The sequence below is a fragment of the Heterodontus francisci genome, chromosome 26 (assembly GCF_036365525.1).
Source record: "Heterodontus francisci isolate sHetFra1 chromosome 26, sHetFra1.hap1, whole genome shotgun sequence".
NCBI lineage: Eukaryota > Metazoa > Chordata > Chondrichthyes > Heterodontiformes > Heterodontidae > Heterodontus > Heterodontus francisci.
Genome location: NC_090396.1, coordinates 21837836 through 21864512, shown reverse-complemented (window position 1 = coordinate 21864512; position 26677 = coordinate 21837836).

The following is a 26677-nucleotide window of genomic DNA, read 5'->3' as shown; positions in this document are numbered from 1 at the left end:
TTGAAAGAGTTAATGTTCGGGACGATGTAATACCTCTCACTATGATGATGTAAGAGATCACATGAGAAAGAGACATGAAGAAGAAGCAGCATGGCATCAGTGGAGTTAGACATACTTGTGTAAAACTGTGTATATAGTTCTCTGATATGTAATAAACTCGTTATTGTTAAAACTTACCGAAGACTCAGTAATCTCTTCTAGCTAGACTAACCAAACATACAACAAAAATTGCATTTGAATTTAATTTACCATCTTTTTGCCAGCTTTTGTACAGTAACTGGGAAATCTTTCAGTATCACAGTCACCAAAAAGCACCATTTCTAATCAGAGAAAGCTTGCAGAGAAAAATTGAAAGATCGATTAAACCTAGCATGTTGGCAAATTCTTGAGCGTAGGTCCATGTCCAGCTCTGTGTGATACACTTGGCAAAATGTTGCATCAGGTTTACTGAGCTGGCTCTCCTGAGCTAGAACATGTCTTGTAATTAATGGATCCTCTCATTGCGACATTTGCAGCATGCACGCTGAAACAGAACCACAAGTAATTAATTTTATATGGAAAAATTGATTCCCAAACAGTGCCAACCTTGTCAGAACAAGAAACCAACAACTACAATGAGCTTCACTTGGCAACAGGACATAACTCAACCCAAATGAAAAGTGAGATCCTATAGGATGAGAAATTTGGCTGGCAAGTGAAATAAAGCTGGAAAGAACTTGCAATAGGGGTTTTCTGCATTACCATTATTCCCAGATGAGTTTCCCACTTCTGTCATCATTCCTCCTTTAATTCAGGAAAGTAGGACAGTGTGGCCTGTAATGTTCCTTGACAGAAGCTACAGTTCTGCTTCGCAGGACTTGCCTGGCTAGTTTCTGTCTCCCAGAGACAAGACGATTAGCACTGGACTTGACAGCTAATGAAATTCACCATCCTAGAAGGGAAAGGGTTTGAATGTGAGCTCCCCAGAAGACTCCAAATTATACCTACTTTAAAGATAATCTGGATGACAATTCCTTCTTTTTTAAATTTAATTTCTGAACAGCTCTCTGTTATTCCTTCATGCCCATACAAACTGGAGCTAAAGAGACTTTTCTCCTGGAAATAAAAGCCAAGAATTTCTGGCAGACCTTGATCGCATGTGCGAGAGAGAGAGAGAGCACGAAGCACGTGCTCTGATTTTGCCAAGACTGTGCAGCCTCATTAATCCTCTCTGCAACAAGAGAACTGTCCAACAAAATGTCACTTTATTTATCCCTGACAAATTGAGACAGTCTCTGGCAACTATCCCTTTTGGGCAATGTGCTCTAATTTTCACAGATCCACTGTGTAAGGAGTCTTACCTAATCTGTAGCTGGCACAAGGGAATAGGAATAAGGATACAAGCCAGAAATACTTCAGGCACCAGCATCTGGCAGAAAATAAAGATGAGGGGTTAATAACTCATAAAGCATTGTGAGTGATTTGTCCATTGTCTTAAATAGGTAACTGTGTAGTCCTATCTTGAGGAGAAGACAGTCTTTCATTTGGAAGTTGGCTCAGAGGGGAATCTTGGTGAGACAGAGGGACAGCAATAGATTGACATAGTCTCCTCATCTCCAATGGCTCAACAGCCAAATAAACTATGTGAGATGGCACTGAGTTGCATAGGCCTAAAAGGTCCTAAGTGCAATCCCCAGTCTTTGCTAATTCAGCCAATCACAACCAAACTGGTGGTAGAGTTCTACAACTTTCATTACTAGTCTACAGAGTCAGTATGTTAACTAAATTTTTTGCTGCTGATGATTACCCAAGGAACAGTCCCATTCTCTGAAAGTTCATATCTATAGCCTGAAGTACCTGAGAAGCTGAAGCTGCTCTAGTGACCTGAGGGCTGGAATTTTATGTCGGGGCGGAGGCCCCATCCACTGGCCAAAAAGTCAGTGGCGAGCCCGCCTCCGCCGGGCCTGGGAGCCACACAGAGATTTTACATGGCTCAGGCCTTTAATTGGTCTCAGGCGGGACTTCCGCCCCTCTGAGGTGGGTGCGGTGGCCACTGCTGGTACTCCACCCAACGAGAGGAGCAGCAATGGAGGAGGCCCCAGAATTATGGTAAGAGTGTGGGGCCTTGCACTCTTACACATACACGTTGCTATATTCACTGTGTATAATGAAGTGTAAGAAATGGACCTTTTAATAAATGATACTTCTCAGATTAATATAGAATTCTTAGAGAAACAGTAGGCAGAGTATGAAACAGACTCACAGAAAAGCTGTTTTCCTCTCTTAAAAGGGACAGAGAAGCAGTTCCTAAAACCAGGGTCATTACTAGTACAAGGAAGATAGGGGGAGAACAGTATGACATTCCCAAGGGGGTCATTTTTTAAAAACTTCTTTTATGGGATGTGGGTGTCGCTGGCAAGGCCAGCATTTGCTGCCCATCCCTAATTCACCTTGACAACTTAGTGGCTTGCTAGATTATTTCAGAGGGCAGTTACTAGTCAACCACGTTGCTGTGGGTTTGGAGTCACATGCAGGCCAGACCAGGTAAGGACAGCAGATTTCCTTCCTTAAAGGTCATTAGTGAACCAGATGAGTTTTTATGAAAATCCAATTCCAGATTTTTAATTAAATTTTTTTTCAAATTCATTCATGGGATGTGGGTGTCACTGGCTAGGCCAGCATTTATTGCCCATCCCTAATTGCCCTTGAGAAGGTGGTGATGAGCTGCCTTCTTGAACCACAGCAGTCCATGTGGGGTAGGTATACCCACAGTGCTGTTAGGAAAGGAGTTCCAGGATTTCGACCCAGCGACGGTGAAGGAACGGCGATATAGTTCCAAATCAGGATGGTGTGTGGTTTGGAGGGGGACTTGCAGGTGGTGGTGTTCCCATATATTTGCTGCCCTTGTCCTTCTAGTTGGTAGAGATCACAGGTTTGGAAGGTGCTGTTTATGGAGCCTTGATGCATTGCTGCAGTGCGTCTTGTAGATGGTACACACTGCTGCCACTCTGCGTCGGTGGTGGAGGAAGTGAATGTTTGTAGATGGGGTGCCAATCAAGTGGGCTGCTTTGTCCTGGATGGTGTCAAACTTCTTGAGTGTTGTTGGAGTTGCACACATCCAAGCAAGTGGAGAGTATCCCATCACACTCCTGACTTGTGCCTTGTAGATGGTGGACAGGCTTTGGGGAGTCAGGAGGTGAGTTACTCGCCGCAGGATTCCTAGCCGCTGACCTGCTCTTGTAGCCACGGTATTTATATGGCTACTCCAGTTCAGTTTCTATTCAATGGTAGCCCCTAGGATGTTGATAGTGGGGTATTCAAAGATCGTAATGCCATTGAATGTCAAGGGGAGATAGTTAGATTCTCTCTTGTTGGAGATGGTCATTGCCTGGCACTTGTGTGGCACGAACGTTACTTACCACTTATCAGCCTAAGTCTGGATATTGTCCAGGTCTTGCTGCATTTCTACATGGACTGCTTCAGTATCTGAGGAGTCGCGAATGGTGCTGAACATTGTGCAATCATCAGCGAACATCCCGACTTCTGACCTTATGATTGAAGGAAGGTCATTGATGAAGCAGCTGAAGATGATTGGGCCTAGGACACTACCCTGAGGAACTCCTGAAGTCATGTACTGGAGTTGAGATGATTGACCTCCAACAACCGCAACCATCTTCCTTTGCGCTAGGTATGACTCCAACCAGTGGAGAGTTTTCCCCCGGTTCACAATACCGACTTAGAATACCACCTATCTTTGTGCCATTGGAAAACTTTGGATACTTGGCTCTCTATTCCATCATCTAAGTTGCTAATAAATACAGTGAATAGTTGAGGCCTCAACACAGATCCCTGCTGTACGCCACTAGCCACATCCTGCCAATTGGAGTACTTGACCATTATCGCTACAGTCTGCCTCTTGCCGCTCACAATTTCGTAACCAGGTCAATAATTTGAGTTCAATTCCATGAGCTTCAACTTTAGCTACTAGCATCTTATGAGTGACTTTATTGAATGCCTTCTGGAACTGCAGACAAATAACAGCCATAGGCATTTCCGTGTCCATTACTTCAGTCACCTCTTCAAAAAATTCAATCAGGTTCATCAGGCATGACCTACCCTTTACAACTCCATGGAGTTACAAATTCAAGATGGAAACAGCTGAATAATTAAACAATTCAAAGGTGGAACAGTTGGCCTCAGGTCCAAAGATAGCTAAAAAAATTGTCCTTAAACATGAAGTGAATATCAAGCCAAAGGGCTTGGTAGAGGAGCAGGTCAGAGCAAAGCAGCAGTAAGACAGCGGGGTGAAGATGAAGGAGTTTACCCACTGGGGTTTTTTTCATGTGGGAGTAAACAGAAACAACTTAAAGGTCCCAAAATTGAAAAAAATATAAGAGAAGATGATTGCTTTTCTCAATAATTAATCAATTCAATGGACTGGCAGGATTTCTGAGTACTTCTCAGAATGTCACTCTGTTAGTAGGTTATTACCGCTTCTTCTTTGGCCTCCTTGTCTCGGGAGACAATGGGTAAGCACCTGCAGGTGGTCAGTGGTTTGTGGAGCAGCGCCTGGAGTGGCTATAAAGGCCAATTCTAGAGTGACAGACTCTTCCACAGGTGCGGCAGATAAAATTGGTTGTCAGGGCTGTTTCACAGTTGGCTCTCCCCTTGTGCTTCTGTCTTTTTTCCTGCCAACTGCTAAGTCTCTTCGACTCGCCACTCTTTAGCCCCGCCTTTATGGCTGCCCGCCAGCTCTGGCGATCGCTGGCAACTGACTCCCACGACTTGTGATCAATGTCACAGGACTTCATGTCGCGTTTGCAGACGTCTTTAAAGCGGAGACGTGGACGGCCGGTGGGTCTGATACCAGTGGCTAGCTCGCTGTACAATGTGTCTTTGGGGATCCTGCCATCTTCCATGCGGCTCACATGGCCAAGCCATCTCACCTCTGCTGATTCAGTAGTATTACCTACAGTGAAAGAAATGATAGGCCCATGTATTTTGTTAAATTTTTAAGGGAGGGAAAATATTGTTGTGCAGGAAAAAAAGAATGTTGATATTATGGGCCATTAAGATTTTCTGTCATTTAAAATTAATGGTCAGGAAATCCTGTGGATGCATCAATAAATCCTATTTCTAATGTTGGCCCAATTTGCGATGTCAGACCCAAATTAAATTGACTTCTTTGTTTCTCCTTTCCCTTCCTTGACAGGCCAATTAATTTGGGCACTGACTCTGCTTTCTCAGCAATAATTAATGAGGATTCGTAGATCTCCCGTGGCATTGACTCCAGACTTGAGCGCAAAATTTAGGCTGACACTCCCTGTGCAGTACTGAGGCAGTGCTGTACTGACAGAAAGGCTGTCTTTCAGACATTAAACCGAGGCCCTGTCTGCCCTCTCATGTGGATGTAAAAGATCATATGACACTATTCAAGGAAGAACAGGGGAGTTCTCCCAATCTCCAGGCCAATGTTGATCCCACAAGTAACATTGCGAAAACAGATTATCTGATATAGCATCTCAAAGAACAAAGAACAGTACAGCACAGGAACAGCCCATTTGGCCCTCCAGGCCAGTGCCAATCTTGATGCCTGTCTAAACGAAAAGCTTCTGCACTTCCGGGGTCCATATCCCTTTATTCAAATCCTATTCATGTATTTGTCAAGATGCCTCTTAAACGTCGCTATCGTACCTGCTTCCACCACCACCCGCGGCAGCAAGTTCCAGGCACTCACCACCCTCTGTGTAAAAAACTTGCCTCGCACATCCCCTCTAAACTTTGCCCCTCGCACCTTAAACCTATGTCCCCTAGTAACTGACTCTTCCACCCTGGGAAAAAGCTTCTGACTATCCACTCTGTCCATGCCACTCATAACTTTGTAAATCTCTATCATGTCGTCCCTCCACCTCCGTCGCTCCAGTGAAAACAATCCGAGTTTATCCAACCTCTCCTCATAGCTAATACCCTCCAGACCAGGCAACATCCTGGTAAACCTCTTCTGTACCCTCTCCAAAGCCTCCACATCCTTCTGGTAGTGTGGCGACCAGAATTGTACGCAATATTCCAAGTGAGGCCTAACTAAGGTTTTGTACAGCTGCAGCATGACTTGCCAATTTTTATACTCTATGCCCCAATCGATGAAGACAAGTATGCCGTATGCCTTCTTGACTACCTTATCCACCTGCGTTGCCACTTTCCTGTGGACCTGTATGCCCAGATCTACCTGTCAATATTCCTAAGGGTTCTGCCATTTACTGTACACTTCCCACCTGCATTAGACCTTCCGAAATGCATTACCTCACATTTGTCCGGATTAAACTCCATCTGCCATTTCTCCACCCAAGTCTCCAACCGATCTACATCCTGCTGTATCCTCTGACAATCCTCATCACTATCCGCAAATCCACCAACCTTTGTGTCGTCCCCAAACTTACTAATCAGACCAGCTGCATTTTCCTCCAAATCATTTATATATACTCCAAACAGCAAAGGTCCCAACACTGATCCCTGCGGAACACCAATAGTCACAGCCCTCCATTCAGAAAAGCACCTTTCCACTGCTACCCTCTGTCTTCTATGACTGAGCCAGTTCTGTATCCATCTTGCCAGCTCACCTCTGATCCCATGTGACTTCACCTTTTGTACCAGTCTGCCATGAGGGACCTTGTCAAAGGCTTTACTGAAGTCCATGTAGACAACATCCACTGCCCTCCCTTCATCAATCATCTTGGTCACTTCCTCAAAAAACTTGATCAAGTTAGTGAGACATGACCTCCCCTTCACAAAACCATACTGCCTCTCGCTAATAAGTCCATTTGTTTCTAAATGGGAGTAAATCCTGTCCCAAAGAATCCTCTCCAATAATTTCCCTACCACTGACGTAAGGCTCACCGGCCTGTAATTTCCTGGATTACCCTTGCTACCCTTCTTAAACAAAGGAACAACATTGGCTATTCTCCAGTCCTCTGGGACCTCTCATTGCTGTTTGTGGAATCTTGCTGCATAAAAATTGGATGCCATGTTTCTGACAATCACAAAAATGACCATATTTCAAAAATACTTAATTACTGTGAAGTGCTTTGGGATGTCCTGAGATCATGGCAGATGCTATATAAATGCAAGTCTTTCTTTCTTTATTGTTCAGAGGTGGTTTAGAGCAATCCAGGGTAAGAATAATTAACTGGGAGAAGGCCAACTTCAGTGGGGTAACAATGGAGCTGGGGTGAATAAATTGGATTCAAAAGCTGGCAGGAAAACCGATAGATGAACAATGGGCTACCTGCAAAGAAGAGATAGTTCGGGCACAGTCAAGGTATGCTCCCTTGAAGGGGAAAAGTAGGGCAAACAAATCCAGGGCTCCCTGGATGACAAAAGAGGTAGAGATTAAGATGATGAAGAAAAAGTGTGCTTATGATAGATGCCAGATATAGAACCAGGCTGAATATAGAAGGTTCAGAGGGGAAGTGAAAAAGCAAATAAGAGAAGCAAAGAGAGAGCATGAAAAGAGACTGGCAGCTAGCATTAAAGGAAATCCCAAAGTTTTCTTAGGCACATAAATAGTAAAAGGATGGTAAAAGGAGGAGTGGGGCCAATTAGGGATCAGAAAGGGGATTTACACATGGAGGCAGAGGGCACAGCTGAGGTATTAAATGAATACATTGCATCTGTCTGTACCAATGACAAAGATACAACCCAAGTAATGTTGAAAGAGGAGGTAAGTCAGACACTAGAGGAGTTTAAAATTGACAATGAGGAAGTGTTAGATAGGCTGTCTGTATGTTAAGTGGATAAAGCCCCAGGGCCAGATGAGATGCATCCAAGGATACTGAGGGAAGTGAGTCTTCCTTAGACCTGGGGGTGGTGCCAGAGGATTGGAGAATTGCAAATGTTACAACCTTGTTCTTCAAAGGGTGTAAAGATAGGCCCAGCAACTACAGGCCAGTCAGTTTAACTTCGGTGGTGGGAAAACCTCTAGAAAAAATAATTCGGGACAAAATCAATTGTCACATGGACAAATGTGAGTTCATGAAGGAAAGCCAGCATGCATTTCTTAAGGGAAAATCATGTCTAACTAACTTGCTGGAGTTTTTTGAGGAGGTCACAGAGAGGGTTGATGAGGGCAATGCTGTTGATGTAGTCTACGTGGACTTTCAAAAGGCATTTGATACAGTGCCACTCAACATACTTGTGAGCAAACTTGTAGCTTATGGAATAAAAGGGATGGTAGCAACATGGGATACAAAATTGGCTGAATGACAGGAAACAAAGAGTTGTGGTTAATGGATGCTTTTAGGGCTGGAGGAAGGTTTGTAGTGGAGTTCCCCAGGGATCAGTGTTGAGACTCTTACTTTTACTGATATATATTAATGACCTAGACCTTGGTGTACAGGGAACAATTTCAAAGTTTGCAGATGATTTGAAACTTGGAAGCATTGTGAACTGTGAGGAGGATAGTGTAGAACTTCAAAAGGACATAGACAAGTTAATGGAATGGACAGACAGGTGGCAGATGAAGTTCAATGCAGGGAAATGTGAAGTGATTTATTTTGGTAGGAAGAACATGGAGAGACAATATAGAAGAAAGGGTACAATTCTAAAGTGGGTGCAGGAGTAGAGGGACCTAGATGTATATGTGCATAAGTCTTTGAAGGTGGCAGGACAGGTTGAAAGAGTGGTTATTAAATCATACAGTATCCTGGGCTTTATTAATAGGGGCATAGAGTACAACAGCAAGGAAGTTATGTTGAACTTGTATAAGACGCTAGTTCGGCCTCAGCTGGAGTATTGTGTCCAGTTCTGGGCACCGCACTTGAGGAAAGCTGTGAGGGATTGGAGAGTGTACAGAAAAGATTCACAAGAATGGTTCCAGGGATGAGGAATTTCGGTTATGAAGATAGATTGGAGAAGTTAGGACTGTTTTCCTTGAAGAGAAGGCTGAGAGGTGATTTGATAGAGGTATTCCAAAATCATAAGGGGGTCTGGATAGAGTAGATAGAGATAAACTGTACCCACTCATGATAGGATCGAGAACGAGAGGGCACAGATTTAAAGTATTTGGTAAGAGTAGCAAAAGTGACATGAGGAGAAACTTATTCACACGAGTGGTTAAGGTCTGGAATGCGCTGCCTGAGAACATGGTGAAGGCAGGTTCAACTGAAGCATTGAAAATGGAATTAGACAGTTACATGACAAGGAAGAATGTGCAGGGTTACAGGGAGAAGGCAGGGGAATGGAACTGAGGGAGTTGCTCTTTCAGAGAGCCGGTGCAGACACGATGGGCCGAATGGCCTCCATCTGTGATGTAACGATTCTGTGATTCTGTCTGTGGCCTGGAGTGTGTTTCTGATGTTTGATGCGTGGCCTTGCTCTGACATTACTGGGATGCCACATTTTCAAAAAAAAGTCAGAGTAGCTAGTCAACCTGGAGCTTCCCCTTTTGAACATCACACTGGATGCTGTTTACAGGTAATCCTCAATTTTATTCTTGTCAAATGATTACATTTTGACTGCTACTGAAGTAAAACAAATGCGTCTCTGCTTTCCTGGAACTGCTTTGTCAATTGTTTTAAAAAAGAGCATGAAATTAGCTCCTTTCCAAGCTACTGGAACCTTTGAGATGATCATCAGTTCCATCTAATTACTGTCAAAACCTCAAAGAAAGATGCTATAGAAATGTAAGTCGTTCTTTTCTTTCAATGCAGTGAATTGAGGTTCAGAGATATGTGCTCAGAATAGTTCAATTCAATACTTTAACAGTAAGAGGGCTGTCCAAGAAAAGGAAGATCCCTAAAAGAACCAAAAGTGACTAAAATAGAATTAGTATAAGATTACCTATATTCTCCAAATATCCATCAGGGAATGCTTGAATGGCAGGTCCTCCCTAAACAGTAATAATTCAAGGTGAGAAAAGAGTTATTTGTTAGTGAGTTGGAATACCTAGGGAGGCTAAAATGGCTCAAAACAGAGAAACCTCCAGGCTGGAAAACATTTATTTCTGAATTTCAATTCACTACATTGAAAGAAAAGAAAAACTTACATTTCTATAGCATCTTTCATGACCCCCTGGAAGTCCCAAAGTGCTTTACAGCCAATGAAGTACTTTAGTTTTAATGTAAGAAACATGACAGCCTATTTGCGTACATCAAGCTCCCACAAATGGCAATAACAGAAATAAGCAGCTAATCTGTTTTAAGTGTTGATTGAGGATGAATGTTGGCCAAGACACCAGGTGATCTCCCCTGCTCATCTTCAAATATTGCCATGGAGTATTTTACACCCACTGAGAGCGCAGACAGTGTAGTATTACTTGTCCTTTGGTGTCTGATCTGTTGTTAAGAGTCACAGGATGATAAGTAATATTCAAAATGAATTGGGGTTTTATTAAACTGAACTGGAACATATGTTCGTAAAAGGTTACTGGACGAGCTCATCTACACATGTCTTATTATCTCAGACTCCACCCACTACTGTTGGTCATGTCTGACTTGACATCCTTCCTCTGATGATCTGCATTTGCGGTCCTTAAGATGGTCCAACCTCGAGGTTGTCCCACATCATCGCTCTATTTTCCAAAGATAAGCACATACGTATAAGAAACAATGATGCTGTGGTCCAGAATAACTGAACATGATTGAACAAAACATTACTTACAGATAAGCAAATTTAACTGTCTCTAAAACGTAGAGGAGGTTTGCTTATTCGTCACAATCTTTTTGTTGTTAATCTCTTTCTTCGCTTGGAAAACTCAGGAAAATGATGACTGGCAACATAGTCAATCACCTCTGGCTTCCCAGTGCTTGCTGCAATGAACTGAAGTCTGAGGAGAGACTCCTGGTCATACTGTCTCTTCATGCCAGGACTGCAAACCTTTGTGTCATCCTTTACATGGACCGAACTGATACACTCGACCTGGATATTTTCTGCCTTTTCTGATGCATTACTGACTTCATGTTTTGTGATAATTCATAGACCCTGGCACACTGGAAGTCCTGTGACAATTGGCCCAGTTGTGTCTTCAATATAAAATATTTGTGCTAGCCATTCAGAGCTCCCATAGCTGCCCTGTGTCGGGTTATTATTCCAATACAATTGATTGGAGAACAATTGTAGGCAGTCAGCCTAGCTGTGGTGGGTTGCACCATAGATTCCCATTTCTTGGAGTTCATGTCCTTCATTATACGAATGGGCAAAATATTTGCACTTGTCCCCCTGTCGATTTTTATTTGGAGCTTATGCTTGCCACTCTTCTGCAGAGATACAATCCCGATCATGGCGAATGCCTCAGATTGCATAATAGCATTGACATGCTGATCCAAATTAACTATGTTAAATGCTTGCTCACTGTTCACACAACTGCATTCTTCAATAGTTCTTCCTGACAATCTGCCTCTCTGCTGACCTGGAGTACCTGCTTGGGATTTTGTTGGGTGTTGGCATACCTCTTGTTGCATTTGCCATTGCTTCTTGCAGACGTTGTCTCTGCCTGTGATCTGCCACCATTCCTGTGTGCAGTATTTGAGCTCGGCCTTCTGCACTGCCTTGCTCGACGATCGCGCCTGCCACAAGCTTTGCACAGGTCCTGGCACATAGGACAACTGTGAATCGGGTGAGTCAACCCACATTTGTCACAAGGCTTAGCAGACTTCTGAACCTTGGGAACCATACTGATTGTTGTAGCCGCCTCCAGCGCTTGTAACTGTTGGTGCCCAGCCATGATGACTTCAAATTTCCTTCCATCATTGAGCAGTGCATCTGTGATGTGCATTTCTTCTTTTCTAGCAGGTCTTTTTGAAAGGACGCGAAGTGGGTAGACACAATTATTAGCCTAGACCTTGTTCTGACAATTCAGGGGGAGGCAGTGGCGTAGTGGTAATGTCACTAGACTAGTAACCCAGAGCCCCAGGCTAATACTCTGGGGACATGGGTTCAAAACCCATCATGGTAGATGGTGGCATTTGAATTCAATTAATAAAAATCTAGAATTAAAAAGCTAGTCTAGTGTTGATGATGAAACCATTGTCAATTGTTGTAAAAACCAATCTGGTTCACTAATGTCCTTTAGGGAAGGAAATCTGCTGTCCTTACCTGGTCTGGCTGATATATGACTCCAGACCCACAGCAATGCGGTTGACTTTTAACGCCCTCTGAAATGGCCCAAGCAAGCCACTTAGTGGCTGAGACAAAGTCAAAGAAAAGGAATTAAACTGGACGGAGCACCCGGCAGTGACCTAAGCACTGGAAACCACAACAGCAAAGTCCTCCTTACTGACATCTGGGGGCTTGTGCCAAAATTGGGAGAGCTGTCCCACAGACTAGTCAAGCAACAGCCTGACATAGTCATACTCACTGAATCATACCTTGCAAAGAATGGCCCTGACACCACCATCACCATCCCTGGGTATGTCCTGTCCCACCGCAGGACAGACCCACCAGAGGCGGCGGCACAGTGGTATATAGTCAGGAGGGTGTTGTCTTGGGAGTTCCTCAACATAGACTCCAGACCCCATGATGTCTCATGGCATCAGGTCAAACATGGGCAAGGAAACCTCCTGTTGATTACGACCTGCCGTCTCACTGGACACTGGACTGATGAATCAGTGTTCTCCATGTTGAACGCCAATTGGAAGGAGTACTGAGGGTAGCTAGGGTGCAGAATGTACTCTGGGTGTGGTCTTCAATGCCTATCACCAAGACTGGCTTAGTAGCACCACTACTGACCGAGCTGGCCGAGTCCTAAAGGACATAGCTGTTAGACTGGGTCTGCGGCAGGTGTGAGGGAACCAACAAGAGGGAAAAACATACTTGACCTCATCCTCACGAATCTGCCTGTCGCAGATGCATATGTCCATGACAGTATTGGTAGGAGTGACCAATGCACAGTCCTTGTGGAGACGAAATCCTGTTTTTACACTGAGGGTACCCTCCAATGTGTTGTGTGGCACTACCCAGTGCTAAATGAGATAGCTTTCGAACAGATCTAGCAACTCAAAACTGGGCATCCATGAGGCGTTGTGGGCCATCAGCAGCAGCTGAACTGTATTCAAACACAGTCTGTAACCTCATGGCCCGGCATATCCCCCTCTCTACCATTACCATCACCATCAAGCTGGGGGACCAACCCTGGTTCAGTGAAGAGTGCAGGGGGGCACGCCAGGAGCAGCACCAGGCATACCTCAAAATGAGGTGTCAGCCCGGTGAAGCTACAACACAGGACTACTTACATGCAAAACAGTGGAAGCAGCATGCAATAGACAGGGCTAACTGATCCCACAACCAACAGATCGGATCTAAGCTCTGCAGTCCTGCCACATCCAGTCATGAATGGTGGTGGACAATTAAACAACTGACAGGAGGAGGTGATCCACAAATATTCCCACCCTCAACAATGGTGGAGCCCAACACATCAGTGCAAAAGAACAAGTCTGAAGCATTTTCATCTATCTTCAGCCAGAAATGCTGAGTGGATGTTCTATCTCTGCCTCCCCCTGAGGTCCCCAGCACCACAGATGCCAATCTTCAGCCAATTCAATTCACTTCACGTGATATCAAAAAATGGCGGAAGGCACTGGATAATTCAAAGGCTATGGGCCCTGACAACATTCCGGCAATAGTACTGAAGACCTGTCCTCCAGAACTAACTGTGCTCATAGCCAAGCTATTCCAGTACAGCTACAACACTGGCATCTACCCAGCAATGTGGAAAATTGCCCAGGTATGTCCTGTGCACAAAAAGCAGGACAAATCCAACCCGGCCAATTACTGCCCTATCAGTCTACACCCGACCATCAGCAAAGTGATGGAAGGGGTTGTCGACAGTGCTATCAAGTGACACTTGCTCAGCAATAACTTGCTCACTGACACTCAGTTTGGGTTCCGCCAGGACCACTCAGCTCCTGACCTCATTACAGTCTTTGTCCAAACATGGACAAAAGAGCTGAGCTCTAGAGATGAGCTGAGAGTAACTGCCCTTGACATCAAGGCAGCACTTGACCAAGTACGGCATCAAGGAGCCCTAGAAAAACTGGAGTCAATGGGAATCAGGGGGAAAACTCTCCGATGGTTGGAGTCATACCTGGCACAAAGAAAGATGGTTGTGGTTATTGGATGTCAATAATCTAAGACCCAGGACATCACTGCAGGAGTTCCTCAGGATAGTGTCCTAGGCCCAACCATCTTCAACTGCTTCATCAATGACCTTCCATCCATCATAAGGTCAGAAGTGTGGATGTTCGCTGATGATTGCACAATGTTCAGCACCATTCGCGACTCCTCAGATACTGAAGCAGTCTATGTCCATATGCAGCAGGACCTGGACAACATCTGGGCTTGGGCTGATAAGTGGCAAGTAACAAGAATCTAACCATCTTCCCCTGATGTTGGAATGGCATTGCCATTGTTGAATCTCCCACCATGAACATCCTGGGGGTCACCATTGACCAGAAACTGAACTGGACTAGCCACAGAAATGCTGTGACTACAAGAGCAGGTCAGAGGTTGGGAATCCTGCAGTGAGTAACTCACCTCCTGACTCCCCAAAGCCTGTCCACCATCTACGAGGCACAAGTCAGGAGTGTGATGGAATACTCTCTACTTGCCTGGATGGGTACAGCTCCAATAACACTCAAGAAGCTTGACACCATCCAGGACAAAGCAGCCCGCTTGATTGGCACCCCATCTACAAACATTCACACCATCCACCACCTTCAACATTCACTCCCTCCACCACTGACACACAGTGGCAGCAGTGTGTACCATCTACAAGATGCACTGCAGCAACGCACCAAGACTCCTTAGACAGCAACTTCCAAACCCGTGACCCCTACCACCTAGAAGGACAAGGGCAGCAGATGCATGGGAAAACAACCACCTGCAAGTTCCCCTCCAATCCACACGACATCCTGACTTGGAACTATATCGCCGTTCCTTCACCGTCGCTGGGTCAAAATCCTGGAACTCCCTTCCTAACAGCACTCTGGGTTTACCTACCCCACATGGACTGCTGCGGTTCAAGAAGGCAGCTCATCACCACCTTCCCAAGGGTAATCAGGGATGGGCAATAAATGCTGGCCTAGCCAACGATGCCTACATTCCATGAACGAATAATTTTTAAAAATAGGTATCAGTATGATCACAATATTGAGTTTTGTCTCAGCATCTGGCAACAAACTGGTCAATGGACTCATCTTGCCTTTGCTGGTAGGTCATAAGCTCAAGCCTAAGTACTTGGAAATTTAACAGTACCTTCTGTTGCTGTTCCAGGAATGTCCTGCTCTTATTAGGGTCCTTCAGATCCTCATCTGACAATCCTGAGGTATTGAGCCATTTCAAACCTTTGTTGCCCAGTGCAATCTTAAATTTGGTAACTTGTTTCCCTGGTTCAGTCACATCCTGGTCCAGGAAAAACAACTGCATTTGCAGTCGGACTATTTTAAGTGCAGACGCTATGTCCGATACCTTCCAGTCCATAACTGGATATCTGACAGTTATTATCTTAATGATCCGTTTTTTTAATAAGTACATGTCTTTTCCAGGTATTTTTCACTGGAACACTTGCTTTCCCTTTGAAGACATGTTTTCTTTTGCAGGCTGTTTCCCTTTTAAGGCAACCTTTTTTGAACTGTGAGACAGACAGGCTGTTTGTTGACACAGCTGCGTTTACACAGTCTGGTTCATTTTTTTCAACTGTAAATTACCTTTTTTTAAAGAGGGCTGGAGCTTGCAGTACTAGCAGCTGCCATAGTCAGTCTTTCTCACAGGAGGATGGACCTCCTGTGGTATTGTCTAATTCTTCCCGCTCTTTTGTGCTTAGGCTCCACCCATGAAGAAGAACCAACTGGGAAACCTAAAACAGTAATAGCTTCAGCTACTGCTTTTAAAATTAGTCAGCCCACTGCCAGATAGAAGAAGATTCTGATCTCCTAGCAAATTGCCTGTTGCACTCACAGAGTTCCAACCTTCCAGGGTCCTGGAATTGCTCTTGGCTTACTGCAGTGTTGTGGGGTGTCTTGCTAGCTGCTCTCCTGCTGGATCTTCGGTCACTCTGGTAGGCAGCTTGCTGTTGCTTGTTCTTTCTTTTGATGTATTCTTTCGGAAAAATTAAAAATTGCTACGATATGATGTTCGGTGGTCTTCAGAAAAAATAAATAGATCCCAGTGCAACCACCATATCATATTACTTGTCCTTTGGTGTGTGGTCTGTTGTTAAGCATCGCAGGACTACAAGTAATATCCAAAATGAACTTGGGTCTTATTGTAACTTAACTCAAACATATATACATAAAAGGTTACTTCACAAGCTCATCTACACACATCTTACTATCTCAGGCTCCAACCACAACTGCTGGTCACATGTGACTCAACATCACTTCTTCTGATGATCTGCAACTGCAGTCCTTAAGGTCACCCGACAACAGACAGAGCTTTGGCTTAATGTCTGAAGTGAAAGACAGCTCCTTTGACACTGCTGCACTCCCTCAATACTGCACGAGAATGCCAGCCCAGATTTTGTGCTCAAGTCTGTGCAGTAGGGCTTGAACCCACAACTTTCTGACTCAGAGGCTAGTATGCTACTAACTGAGCCAAGGCTGATTGGCAAGAAGAGTTACAGACTAAACACCTAGCTGCCATTAGCATTTTGCTACAGATCCTTTGTGCTAAACTTCGTTCAATAATAAAAGGAACTTGCAGAGAACTTGCCTGGTTTTACTAGTTGAGCACAGAAACACAGCCAACTTTAGTTGCCCCCGGATGGCAAAGGGTAGATTCACCACTTGTCAAGTTCTCCAATTGTCTTTGATACAGCAGATGATGCTAAAAACAGAGCTGTGCTTCGACATGACTGTGACAAAAAAGAAGCATTTCTGTTTATAACGAAGTACATATTGGATTCTTCCTTGCTGGTCACCTCACGCACAGGATTAAAATAGGTTACTGCACTTGGCAGTGCGTACACATCCCAGATTGACTGAAGACATAATGTGAGAGCAACTTCTCCCACTCCATCACTATATTTTCAATGAAACCCTCTTGACACACGGGAATAGAGCTTCTGCCGCAGCTACAGCAGGAGAGGGGAAGAAGCTCTGAGGAAATTCCCCGTGCTGGTGTAAAATTCTAAGCTCAAATGATCTGTATATCCTGCACACTTTATGGATGTTATGTTGATGTGGACTCATGTATGACTATGGTCAAAAGGTGACATTGTGCATCAGGCACCACAGTACACTTTAGAACACTTGCCCAGTTTGACTTGGATTTTTGTGAACAATTTATCATTTAAAACTCAATTATCAAGGCTCCTACTAAATTAACAGAAGGTCAGAGGCCCAGTTAATCCCTTTGCTATCAGCTGTTCCCCAACAGTACCTCACGTTCTCTACCCAGAGAACATTTACATGTTCTTCAAACCTCAGAAAACTAATTATTATAGATTGGCAGCAACAGACCTGCTGCTTTCTGTGTGACTGATCATTAGCTTAAAGTGACTTCTTCACAGCTTATCTTGGAATTTCCCATTTACTAAGGAGGGGAAGGAGCTTAGCAATCATGATATGGAAAGAAAGAATATGGTCAACCATATTCCAAGCAGATAGAATTGGATTTATATAGCGACTTTCATATCCACAGCACATCCCAAAGTGCTTCATAGACAATGAAGCATTTCAAAGCACAGTCATTGTTATGTTGGCAAACATGCAACCAATTTGCGAAAAATATGGTCGAACAAACAGCAATGAGATAATAAACAGAAAATTCTGGAAATAGTCAGCAGTGGGCAGTGCCTGTGGAGAAAGAAAAAGTGGTAACATTTCTGGTTGATGATCTTTCATCAGAACTGGAAAAAATTAGATATGTAACAGGTTTTAAGGAAGTACAGGTAAGGGGAAAGGGGAAGAAAGAGTGAAAGGCTGGAAGACAGGAGTAATTTAATGATTTCATGAATTATTACCAGTAACTGCTATTTAAAAAAAAGGGAACAATGATTATGATCTGGAATTGTTGAAGTCAATGTTGAGTCCTGAAGGCTGTAAAGTACTTAATCAAAAGATGAGGTGCTGTTCCTCAAACTTACATTAACCTTCATTGATGAAGGAAGGGCAGTGGATGTTGTCTATATGGACTTTAGTAAAGCCTTTGACAAGGTCCCTCATGGCAGACTGGTACAAAAGGTGAAGTCACACGGGATCAGAGGTGAGCTGGCAAGATGGATACAGAACTGGCTCGGTCATAGAAGACAGAGGGTATCAGTGGATGGGTGTTTTTCTGAATGGAAGAATGTGACTAGTGGTGTTCCGCAGGGATCAGTGCTGGGACCTTTGCTGTTTGTAGTATATATAAATGATTTGGAGGAAAATGTAGCTGGTCTAATTAGTAAGTTTGCAGATGACACAAAGGTTGGTGGAGTTGCGGATAATGATGAGGATTGTCAGAGGATACAGCAGGATATAGATCGGTTGGAGACTTGGGCGGAGAAATGGCAGATGGAGTTTAATCCGGACAAATGTGAGGTAATGTATTTTGGAAGGTCTAATGCAGGTGGGAGGTATACAGTAAATGGCAGAACCCTTAGGAGTATTGACAGGCAGAGAGATCTGGACGTACAGGCCCACAGGTCACTAAAAGTGGCAACGCAGGTGGATAAGGTAGTCAAGAAGGCATACGGCATGCTTGCCTTCATCGGTCAGGGCATAGAGTATAAAAATTGGCAAGTCATGTTGCAGCTGTACAGAACCTTAGTTAGGCCACACTTAGAATATTGCGTGCAATTCTGGTCGCCACACTACCAGAAGGACGTGGAGGCTTTGGAGAGGATACAGAGGAGGTTTACCAGGATGTTGCCTGGTCTGGAGGGCATTAGCTATGAGGAGAGGTTGGAAAAACTCGGATTGTTTTCACTGGAACGACGGAGGTGGAGGGGCGACATGATAGAGGTTTACAAAGTTATGAGCAGCATGGACAGAGTGGATAGTCAGAAGCTTTTTCCCAGGGTGGAAGAGTCAGTTACTAGGGGACATAGGTTTAAGGTGCGAGGGGAAAAGTTTAGAGGGGATGTGCGAGGCAAGTTTTTTACACAGAGGGTGGTGAGTGCCTGGAACTTGCTGCCAGGGGAGGTGGTGGAAGCAGATACGATAGCGACGTTTAAGAGACATCTTGACAAATACATGAATAGGAAGGGAATAGAGGGATATGGGCCCCGGAAGTGCAGAAGGTGTTAGTTTAGGCAGGCATCAAGATTGGAGGCAGGCTTGGAGGGCCGAATGGCCTGTTCCTGTGCTGTACTGTTCTTTGTTCTTTGTTCTCTGGAACAGTGCATCAGGCTAAGGACAGAGTGAGGGTGGGATGGAGAATTAAAATGACAAGCAACTGGAAGCTCAGGGTCCAACATGCTGACTGAATCTGTGTTTGGACTCCCCAGTGTAGAGGAAACTGCATAGTGCACAGCGAATACAGTATGGTTACTGTCAGGTGGGGAGGGGTTGAAGGGCTCCCCTCTTTTCCCTCTCCTTGTTTGACCAGAAAAGACTTACTTACTTTTTAAGTGGAGACATTCGCCAATTCAGTGAGTGTTTACCTGTTTATGTGCTGTGATCATCAAAAGAGACAATCAGACAGATTTTCTCAAGTTTTACAAAGTGGTTAACTTTATTGTACTTAAACCAATCTAAGTAAAATAATAAAATACGCTCCAACTTTCACACACACACAAATAGGCTACAAAATGGGGAAGGATAGATTGGTCGAATTAGAGTCCAGAGAAATAAAAGGGGTATACAGTCTGTGGAGGTTGGTAACTCAGCTGGCTTCAGAATGAATTGGGTGGTTCTGAAGTTTCTGGTTTGAAGAGGTGGGCGCTGATTCAGTGATACTCCGGGACACAACAACATGACTGAATTCCTTCAAGAGAGTTCTCTGTCTGTACTTTCTGAAAAGTTCTCTACCCACAATAGCTCCCCCATCAGGCTTAGGTCTTTAAGCACAGTGAGCATCGATCGGTGAACAGACTAATATAACCAAACACAGATCAATTAAACCACTGATCACTACAATCCGCAGCAGGGAATATGCCTCAGTGCTCAGGGTCAGCAGACAGAATTTGAAGCTTGCAAGGTTTGAGTGGTTCGTCTCCACCAGTTTAATTTTCAGGTTTCTAGTTTGTGGACTAAAAAATCATCATTTGACCTGGCATGTTTTTGTGACAGCATACTAAGTTGAAAGAAGTACAAGTAAATGGCTATTACACCGAGAAGGAGTGCTTGGGGCCTTGGATGATGGATGGGAAAAGCAGCACCTGTCCTTTTACCTCCTCCTTTGACTGAGCCTGATTCTGCTCTAACTCCATGTCTCTACATGCACACACTTTCCAACAGGAATCAATAGGCAGCAATCAAGAGTAAGAACTCCAATTTTTTTTTTACCTTTCTTTAGTTCAGGAACACAGTGGCCAATTGCATTGTCCCACAGTTGACCTTATGGAGACTGATTAATCCAGCACTGCTCTGTACAACATATTTACCCAGTATATAGTTGAGGCAAAGGCCATTGCATCTAATAAGAGTAGATAAATATTTAAAACAGAGGAAGATGCAGGGCTATGTGAAAAGATCAGAGCAGTGGAATTAGTTTTGAATAACTCTAGCAAAAAACCAGCACAGATACGATGGGCCAAATGACCTCCTTCTGTGCTGTTAACTTCAATGGCTAAGCAATTTCTGCTACAGCTTTAAATGGTCTGATCTTGAGATTCTTCAGATTATTGTTATGACCAGGTGAGATAGGGGTCCAGGGGTTCCCTCTCAGCCTTTGCCTGGTCTAACCGTAACGGGGTTTAATTTTAGAAACGCCGTGTTTTAGCTCCCCCTCAGTGAATCCTTGTTCACTGCTTTCCAAATGTAAAGCAAAGAAATCAAACAGGTTTTCTTATTTTAAACAAGAAATGGGGAAGTTTATTAATCTTATACTCTAATTCTGGCAACGGCTACAAATACGCAACGCGACCATGTTAGAATGCTTTTGCAATAAACACACACACAGATAGAGACAGAAAAAGTAGAAAAGACTAAAGGGGAAAAGTTTGAGGCAATAGATGGATTGTAGTTACAGTCCTTTGAGTTCGATGTTGAGTCTTTGGTTGCCGGTAAGTCTTGCTGTTTGTTGGGGCCTGGTGTATGCTTTAACTTGTTTCGATGTATGAGTCTTTTCTCTCTTGAGGTTTACGTGTCTTCAGTGGGTCCAGAGGCTTGTGAGAAAGCGAGAGAGAGCCAGCCAGGTGAGAGGTGATCTTGTTCCAGGTTTTGCTATGATCTGCAGTTTGACCAAACTGTTCTTTGAGCACAATTCAAAACTCCAAGTTGGCCAGCAGGTTAGTCATGTGACTAACTGGCTTAACCACTCCTGCATTTGTGGATTCCAAAGCTCTCGGTGGGGAGGTGTAGTGCTGTCTCCCACTGCAACAAGATGTGGATCACCATTGCCCAGCCCAATCTCTGTTAATTGAACCAGTGAGCAATTCTTTTGTCTCTCCAAGCACTGTCTCTTAGTATCCAAATGTCTCTGAATGGACCGAGGGCATTCTGAAGGGGGAGGGTGAACAGCCAGAGGTTGTGGTACACATCGGTACCAACGACATAGGAAGGAAGAGTGATGAGGTCCTGCAAGGGGAGTTTAGGGAGTTAGGTAGTAAGTTAAAAAACAGGACCTCTAGGGTTGTAATCTCTGGATTACTCCCTGTGCCACGTGCCAGTGAGGCTAGAAATAGGAAGATAGTGCAGCTAAACACGTGGCTGAGCAGCTGGTGTAGAAGGGAGGGTTTCAGATATCTGGACCATTGGGCTCTCTTCAGGGACAGATGGGACCTGTACAAGAAGTACGGGTTGCATCTAAACTGGAAGGGCACTAATATCCTGGCTGCAAGGTTTGCTAGCGTCACTCGGGAGGGTTTAAACTAGTGTGGCAGGGGGGTGGGAACCAGAGCAGTAGGACAGCTAGCGAAGTAAATGAGGAGGACATAGTAAATAAGGCCAATAGGACTAAGAGGAAGAGCAGGCAGGGAGATGTTGCTGAGCACAGCGGGACTGGTGGTCTGAAGTGCATTTGTTTCAATGCGAGAAGTATAACAGGTAAGGCAGATGAACTTAGAGCTTGGATTAGTACTTGGAAATATGATGTTGTTGCTATTACAGAGACTTGGTTGAGGAAAGGGCAGGATTGGCAGCTAAATGTTCCAGGCTTCAGAAGCTTCAGGCGGGATAGAGGGGGATGTAAAAGGGGTGGAGGAATTGCATTACTGGTTAAGGAGAATATCACAGCTGTACTGCGGGAGGACACCTCAGAGAGGTCATGCAGCAAGGCAATATGGGTGGAGCTCAGGAATAGGAAGGGTGCAGTCACGATGTTAGGGGTTTACTACAGGCCTCCCAACAGCCAGTGGGAGGTAGAGGAGCAGATATGTAAACAGATTTTGGAAAGATGTAAAGGTAACAGGGTTGTAGTGGTGGGTGATTTTAACTTCCCCAATATTGACTGGGACTCACTTAGTGCTAGGGGCTTGGATGGGGCAGAATTTGTGAGGAGCATCCAGGAGGGCTTCTTGAAACAGTATGTAGATAGTCCAACTAGGGATGGGGCCATTCTGGACCTGGTATTGGGGAATGAGCCCGGCCAGGTGGTCGAAGTTTCAGTGGGGTCAGCATTTCGGGGGCAGTGACCATAATTCCATAAGTTTTAAGGTACTTGTGGATAAGGATAAGAGTAGTCCTCGGGTGCAGGTGCGAAATTGGGGGAAGGCTAATTATAACAATATTAGGCAGGAACTGAAGAATTTAGATTGGGGGCGGCTGTTTGAGGGTAAATCAACATCTGACATGTGGGAGTCTTTCAAATGTCAGCTGATTAGAATCCAGGACCAGCATGTTCCTGTGAGGAAGAAAGACAAGTTTGGCAAGTTTCGGGAAGCTTGGATAACACGGGATATTGTGAGCCTAGTCAAAAAGAAAAAGGAAGCATTTGTAAGGGCTGGAAGGCTAGGAACAGATGAAGCAATTGAGGAATATAAAGACAGTAGGAAGGAACTTAAGCAAGGAGTTAGGAGGGCTAAAAGGGGTCATGAAAAGTCATTGGCAAACAGGATTAAGGAAAATCCCAAGGCTTTTTATACATATATAAAGAGCAAGAGGGTAACCAGGGAAAGGGTTGGCCCACTCAAGGACAGAGATGGGAGTCTATGCGTGGAGCCAGAGGAAATGGGTGAGGTGCTAAATGAGTACTTTGCATCAGTATTTACCAAGGAGAAGGACTTGGTGGATGATGAGCCTAGGGAAGGGAGTGCAGATAGTCTCAGTCATCTCATTATCAAAAAGGAGGAGGTGTTGGGTGTCTTGCAAAGCATTAAGGTAGATAAGTCCCCAGGGCCTGATGGGATCTACCCTAGAATACTGAGGGAGGCAAGGGAAGAAATTGCTGGGGCCTTGACAGAAATCTTTGCATCCTCATTGGCTACAGGTGAGGTCCCAGAGGACTGGAGAATAGCCAATGTTGTTCCTTTGTTTAAGAAGGGTGGGAAGGATAATCCAGGAAATTATAGGCCGGTGAGCCTTCCGTCAGTGATAGGGAAACTATTAGAGAGGATTATTCAGGACAGGATTTACTCCCATTTGGGAACAAACGAACTTATTAGCGAGAGACAGCATGGTTTTGTGAAGGGGAGGTCGTGTCTTACTAATTTGATCGAGTTTTTTGAGGAAGTGACGAAGATGATTGATGAGGGAAGGGCGGTGGATGTTGTCTATATGGACTTTAGTAAAGCCTTTGACAAGGTCCCGCATGGCAGACTGGTGCAAAAGGTGAAGTCACACGGGATCAGAGGTGAGCTGGCAAGATGGATACAGAACTGGCTCAGTCACAGAAGGCAGAGGGTAACAGTGGATGGGTGTTTTTCTGAATGGAGGGATGTGACTAGTGGTGTTCCGCAGGGATCAGTGTTGGGACTTTTGCTGTTTGTAGTATATATAAATGATTTGGAGGAAAGTGTAGCTGGTCTGATTAGTAAGTTTGCGGACGACACAAAGGTTGGTGGATTTGCGGATAATGATGAGGATTGTCAGAGGATACAGCAGGATATAGATCGGTTGGAGACTTGGGCGGAGAAATGGCAGATGGAGTTTAATCCGGACAAATGTGAGGTAATGCATTTTGGAAGGTCTAATGCAGGTGGGAGGTATACAGTAAATGGCAGAACCCTTAGGAGTTTTTGCAGGCAGAGGGATCTGGGCGTACAGGTGCACAGGTCACTGAAAGTGGCAACGCAGGTGGATAAGGTAGTCAAGAAGGCATACGGCATGCTTGCCTTCATCGGTCAGGGCATAGAGTATAAAAATTGGCAAGTCATGTTGCAGCTGTACAGAACCTTAGTTAGGCCACACTTAGAATATTGCATGCAATTCTGGTCGCCACACTACCAGAAGGACGTGGAGGCTTTGGAGAGGGTACAGAGGAGGTTTACCAGGATGTTGCCTGGTCTGGAGGGCATTAGCTATGAGGAGAGGTTGGAAAAACTCGGATTGTTTTCACTGGAACGACGGAGGTGGAGGGGTGACAGGATAGAGGTTTACAAAGTTATGAGTGGCATGGACAGAGTGGATAGTCAGAAGCTTTTTCCCAGGGTGGAAGAGTCAGATACTGGGGGACATAGGTTTAAGGTGCGAGGGGCAAAGTTTAGAGGGGATGTGCGAGGCAAGTTTTTTACACAGAGGGTGGTGAGTGCCTGGAACTTGCTGCCAGGGGAGGTGGTGGAAGCGGATACGATAGCGACGTTTAAGAGACATCTTGACAAATATATGAATAGGAAGGGACTAGAGGGATATGGGCCCCGGAAGTGCAGAAGATGTTAGTTTAGGCAGGCATCAAGATCGGCGCAGGCTTGGAGGGCCGAATGGCCTGTTCCTGTGCTGTACTGTTCTTTGTTCTTTGTTCTTTGTTCCTCCAGCCAAGTGTCTGGCGATCTCTTGAAAAACAAGTAATTTCTTCACTCCAGCAACAGTTTAAAATTAATGTTCAGATGACAAAATTAATATGCCTCATTCTTGGCAGGTGGGGTCTTCATGACAATATTTATGATTATCTTGGATACAAGACAAGAAAGTGATGTGCCTCATTATTGCGTGCAAGCCAGCAGTATTCATGATTCCAGAGAAACAGGCTGGTTTGATCCATCTTTGAAATTAAGCAGCTGGAGATCAAAGTAAACCATCCTTAAATTAAACCTGAGGGGGCATCTGGTTGCCTGGAACACATATGTCTCCATAAAGTAACAGCCTTAAAGAGCTGTTTATTAGTCTGAACACCTCATCCAAGTTCATAGTAGAGCAATGTTCTTTCTAGAAGGCTGCATTCACCTGGAATGCAAACACCAGTTCCTTTGGGATGTCAGTGCACTTCCTGTCCCAGATTTAAAAAAACCTTTGCATTCCCAGCTTGTGTTAAATACTTACGCATGAAATCAAACAGTTTTCAATGAAAGAAAACTCAAGACAGAAAATACAAGAATGAACCAAAACCAGCCTGTTTCTCTGGAATCACAAATACTGCTGGCTTGCAAGCAATGATGAGTCACATCACTTTTTTGCCTTGTATCCAAGATGGTCACTAATATTCTGAAGAATCTCAAGATCACACCAGTTGAAGCTATTGCAGAAATTGTTTATCCATTGATGTTAGCAGTGCAGAAGGAGCCCGTTTCTAAGCAAAGAAGACATTCTTACATTTCTCTGCTACATCGCATGAGCTGCACTTGACTTCAAAGGTGAATGTCCACCTAACTGAAAACAGAATAAGAAAATGAGGAAAGTACCTCGGACGCAACATAGCCAATTAAATACTGTCGTTAACCCCTCCCCTTTCCCTGGCCAAAATATGGAGATTAAGCAAGTATGCCAGGTGTTTTACCCAAGTGGTCATTCCTCATACAGAAATCTGGACAGTGAATGGTGGTGGGGAGAGATGTCGGGAGGGTGGGTGGTGTGAAATATTAGGCTGCCAAACCACTGCACACTCAAAAGATACATTTTATTGAAACATATTGTGCACATAGATATCAGCCATGGCTCAGTCAGTAGCACTCCTGCCTCTGACTAAGGATGTTGTGGGTCAAAGTCCCACTCCAAGGACTTGAGCATAAAATATAGGCTGACACTCCCAGTATTGGGGGAATGTTGCACTCTCGGAGGTGCCATCTATCAGATGAAACATTAAACGATGTTAAATCTGTCCTCTCAGGTGACCACAAAAAAATCCCATTGCATTATTTTGAAGAGGAGCAGGGAAGTTCATCCTGGTGACCTGGCCAATACTTATCCTTCAACCAACCTCACTAAAAGAAATGATCTCGTCATTATTTGACTACTGTTTGTGGGAGCTTGCTGTGCACAAATTGACTCATGCGTTTCCTACATTACAACAGTGACTACACTTCAAAAGTCCTAAAGGGTTTGGGATGTCCTGGGTTGTGAAGAATGCTGGATAAATGCAAGTTCGCTTATCACACATTGCGCAGTTAGAACAACTTAAAAAAATACGCAAATACATTTTGGAGGCAACATATTGAGCAATGCAACAAGAACAACATGAAAATGCAGGCTTCAGAGAAACACTGTGAAATGTATCATCCTGAGTGCCATGTGTCATATATGAGTAAACCGAAAGA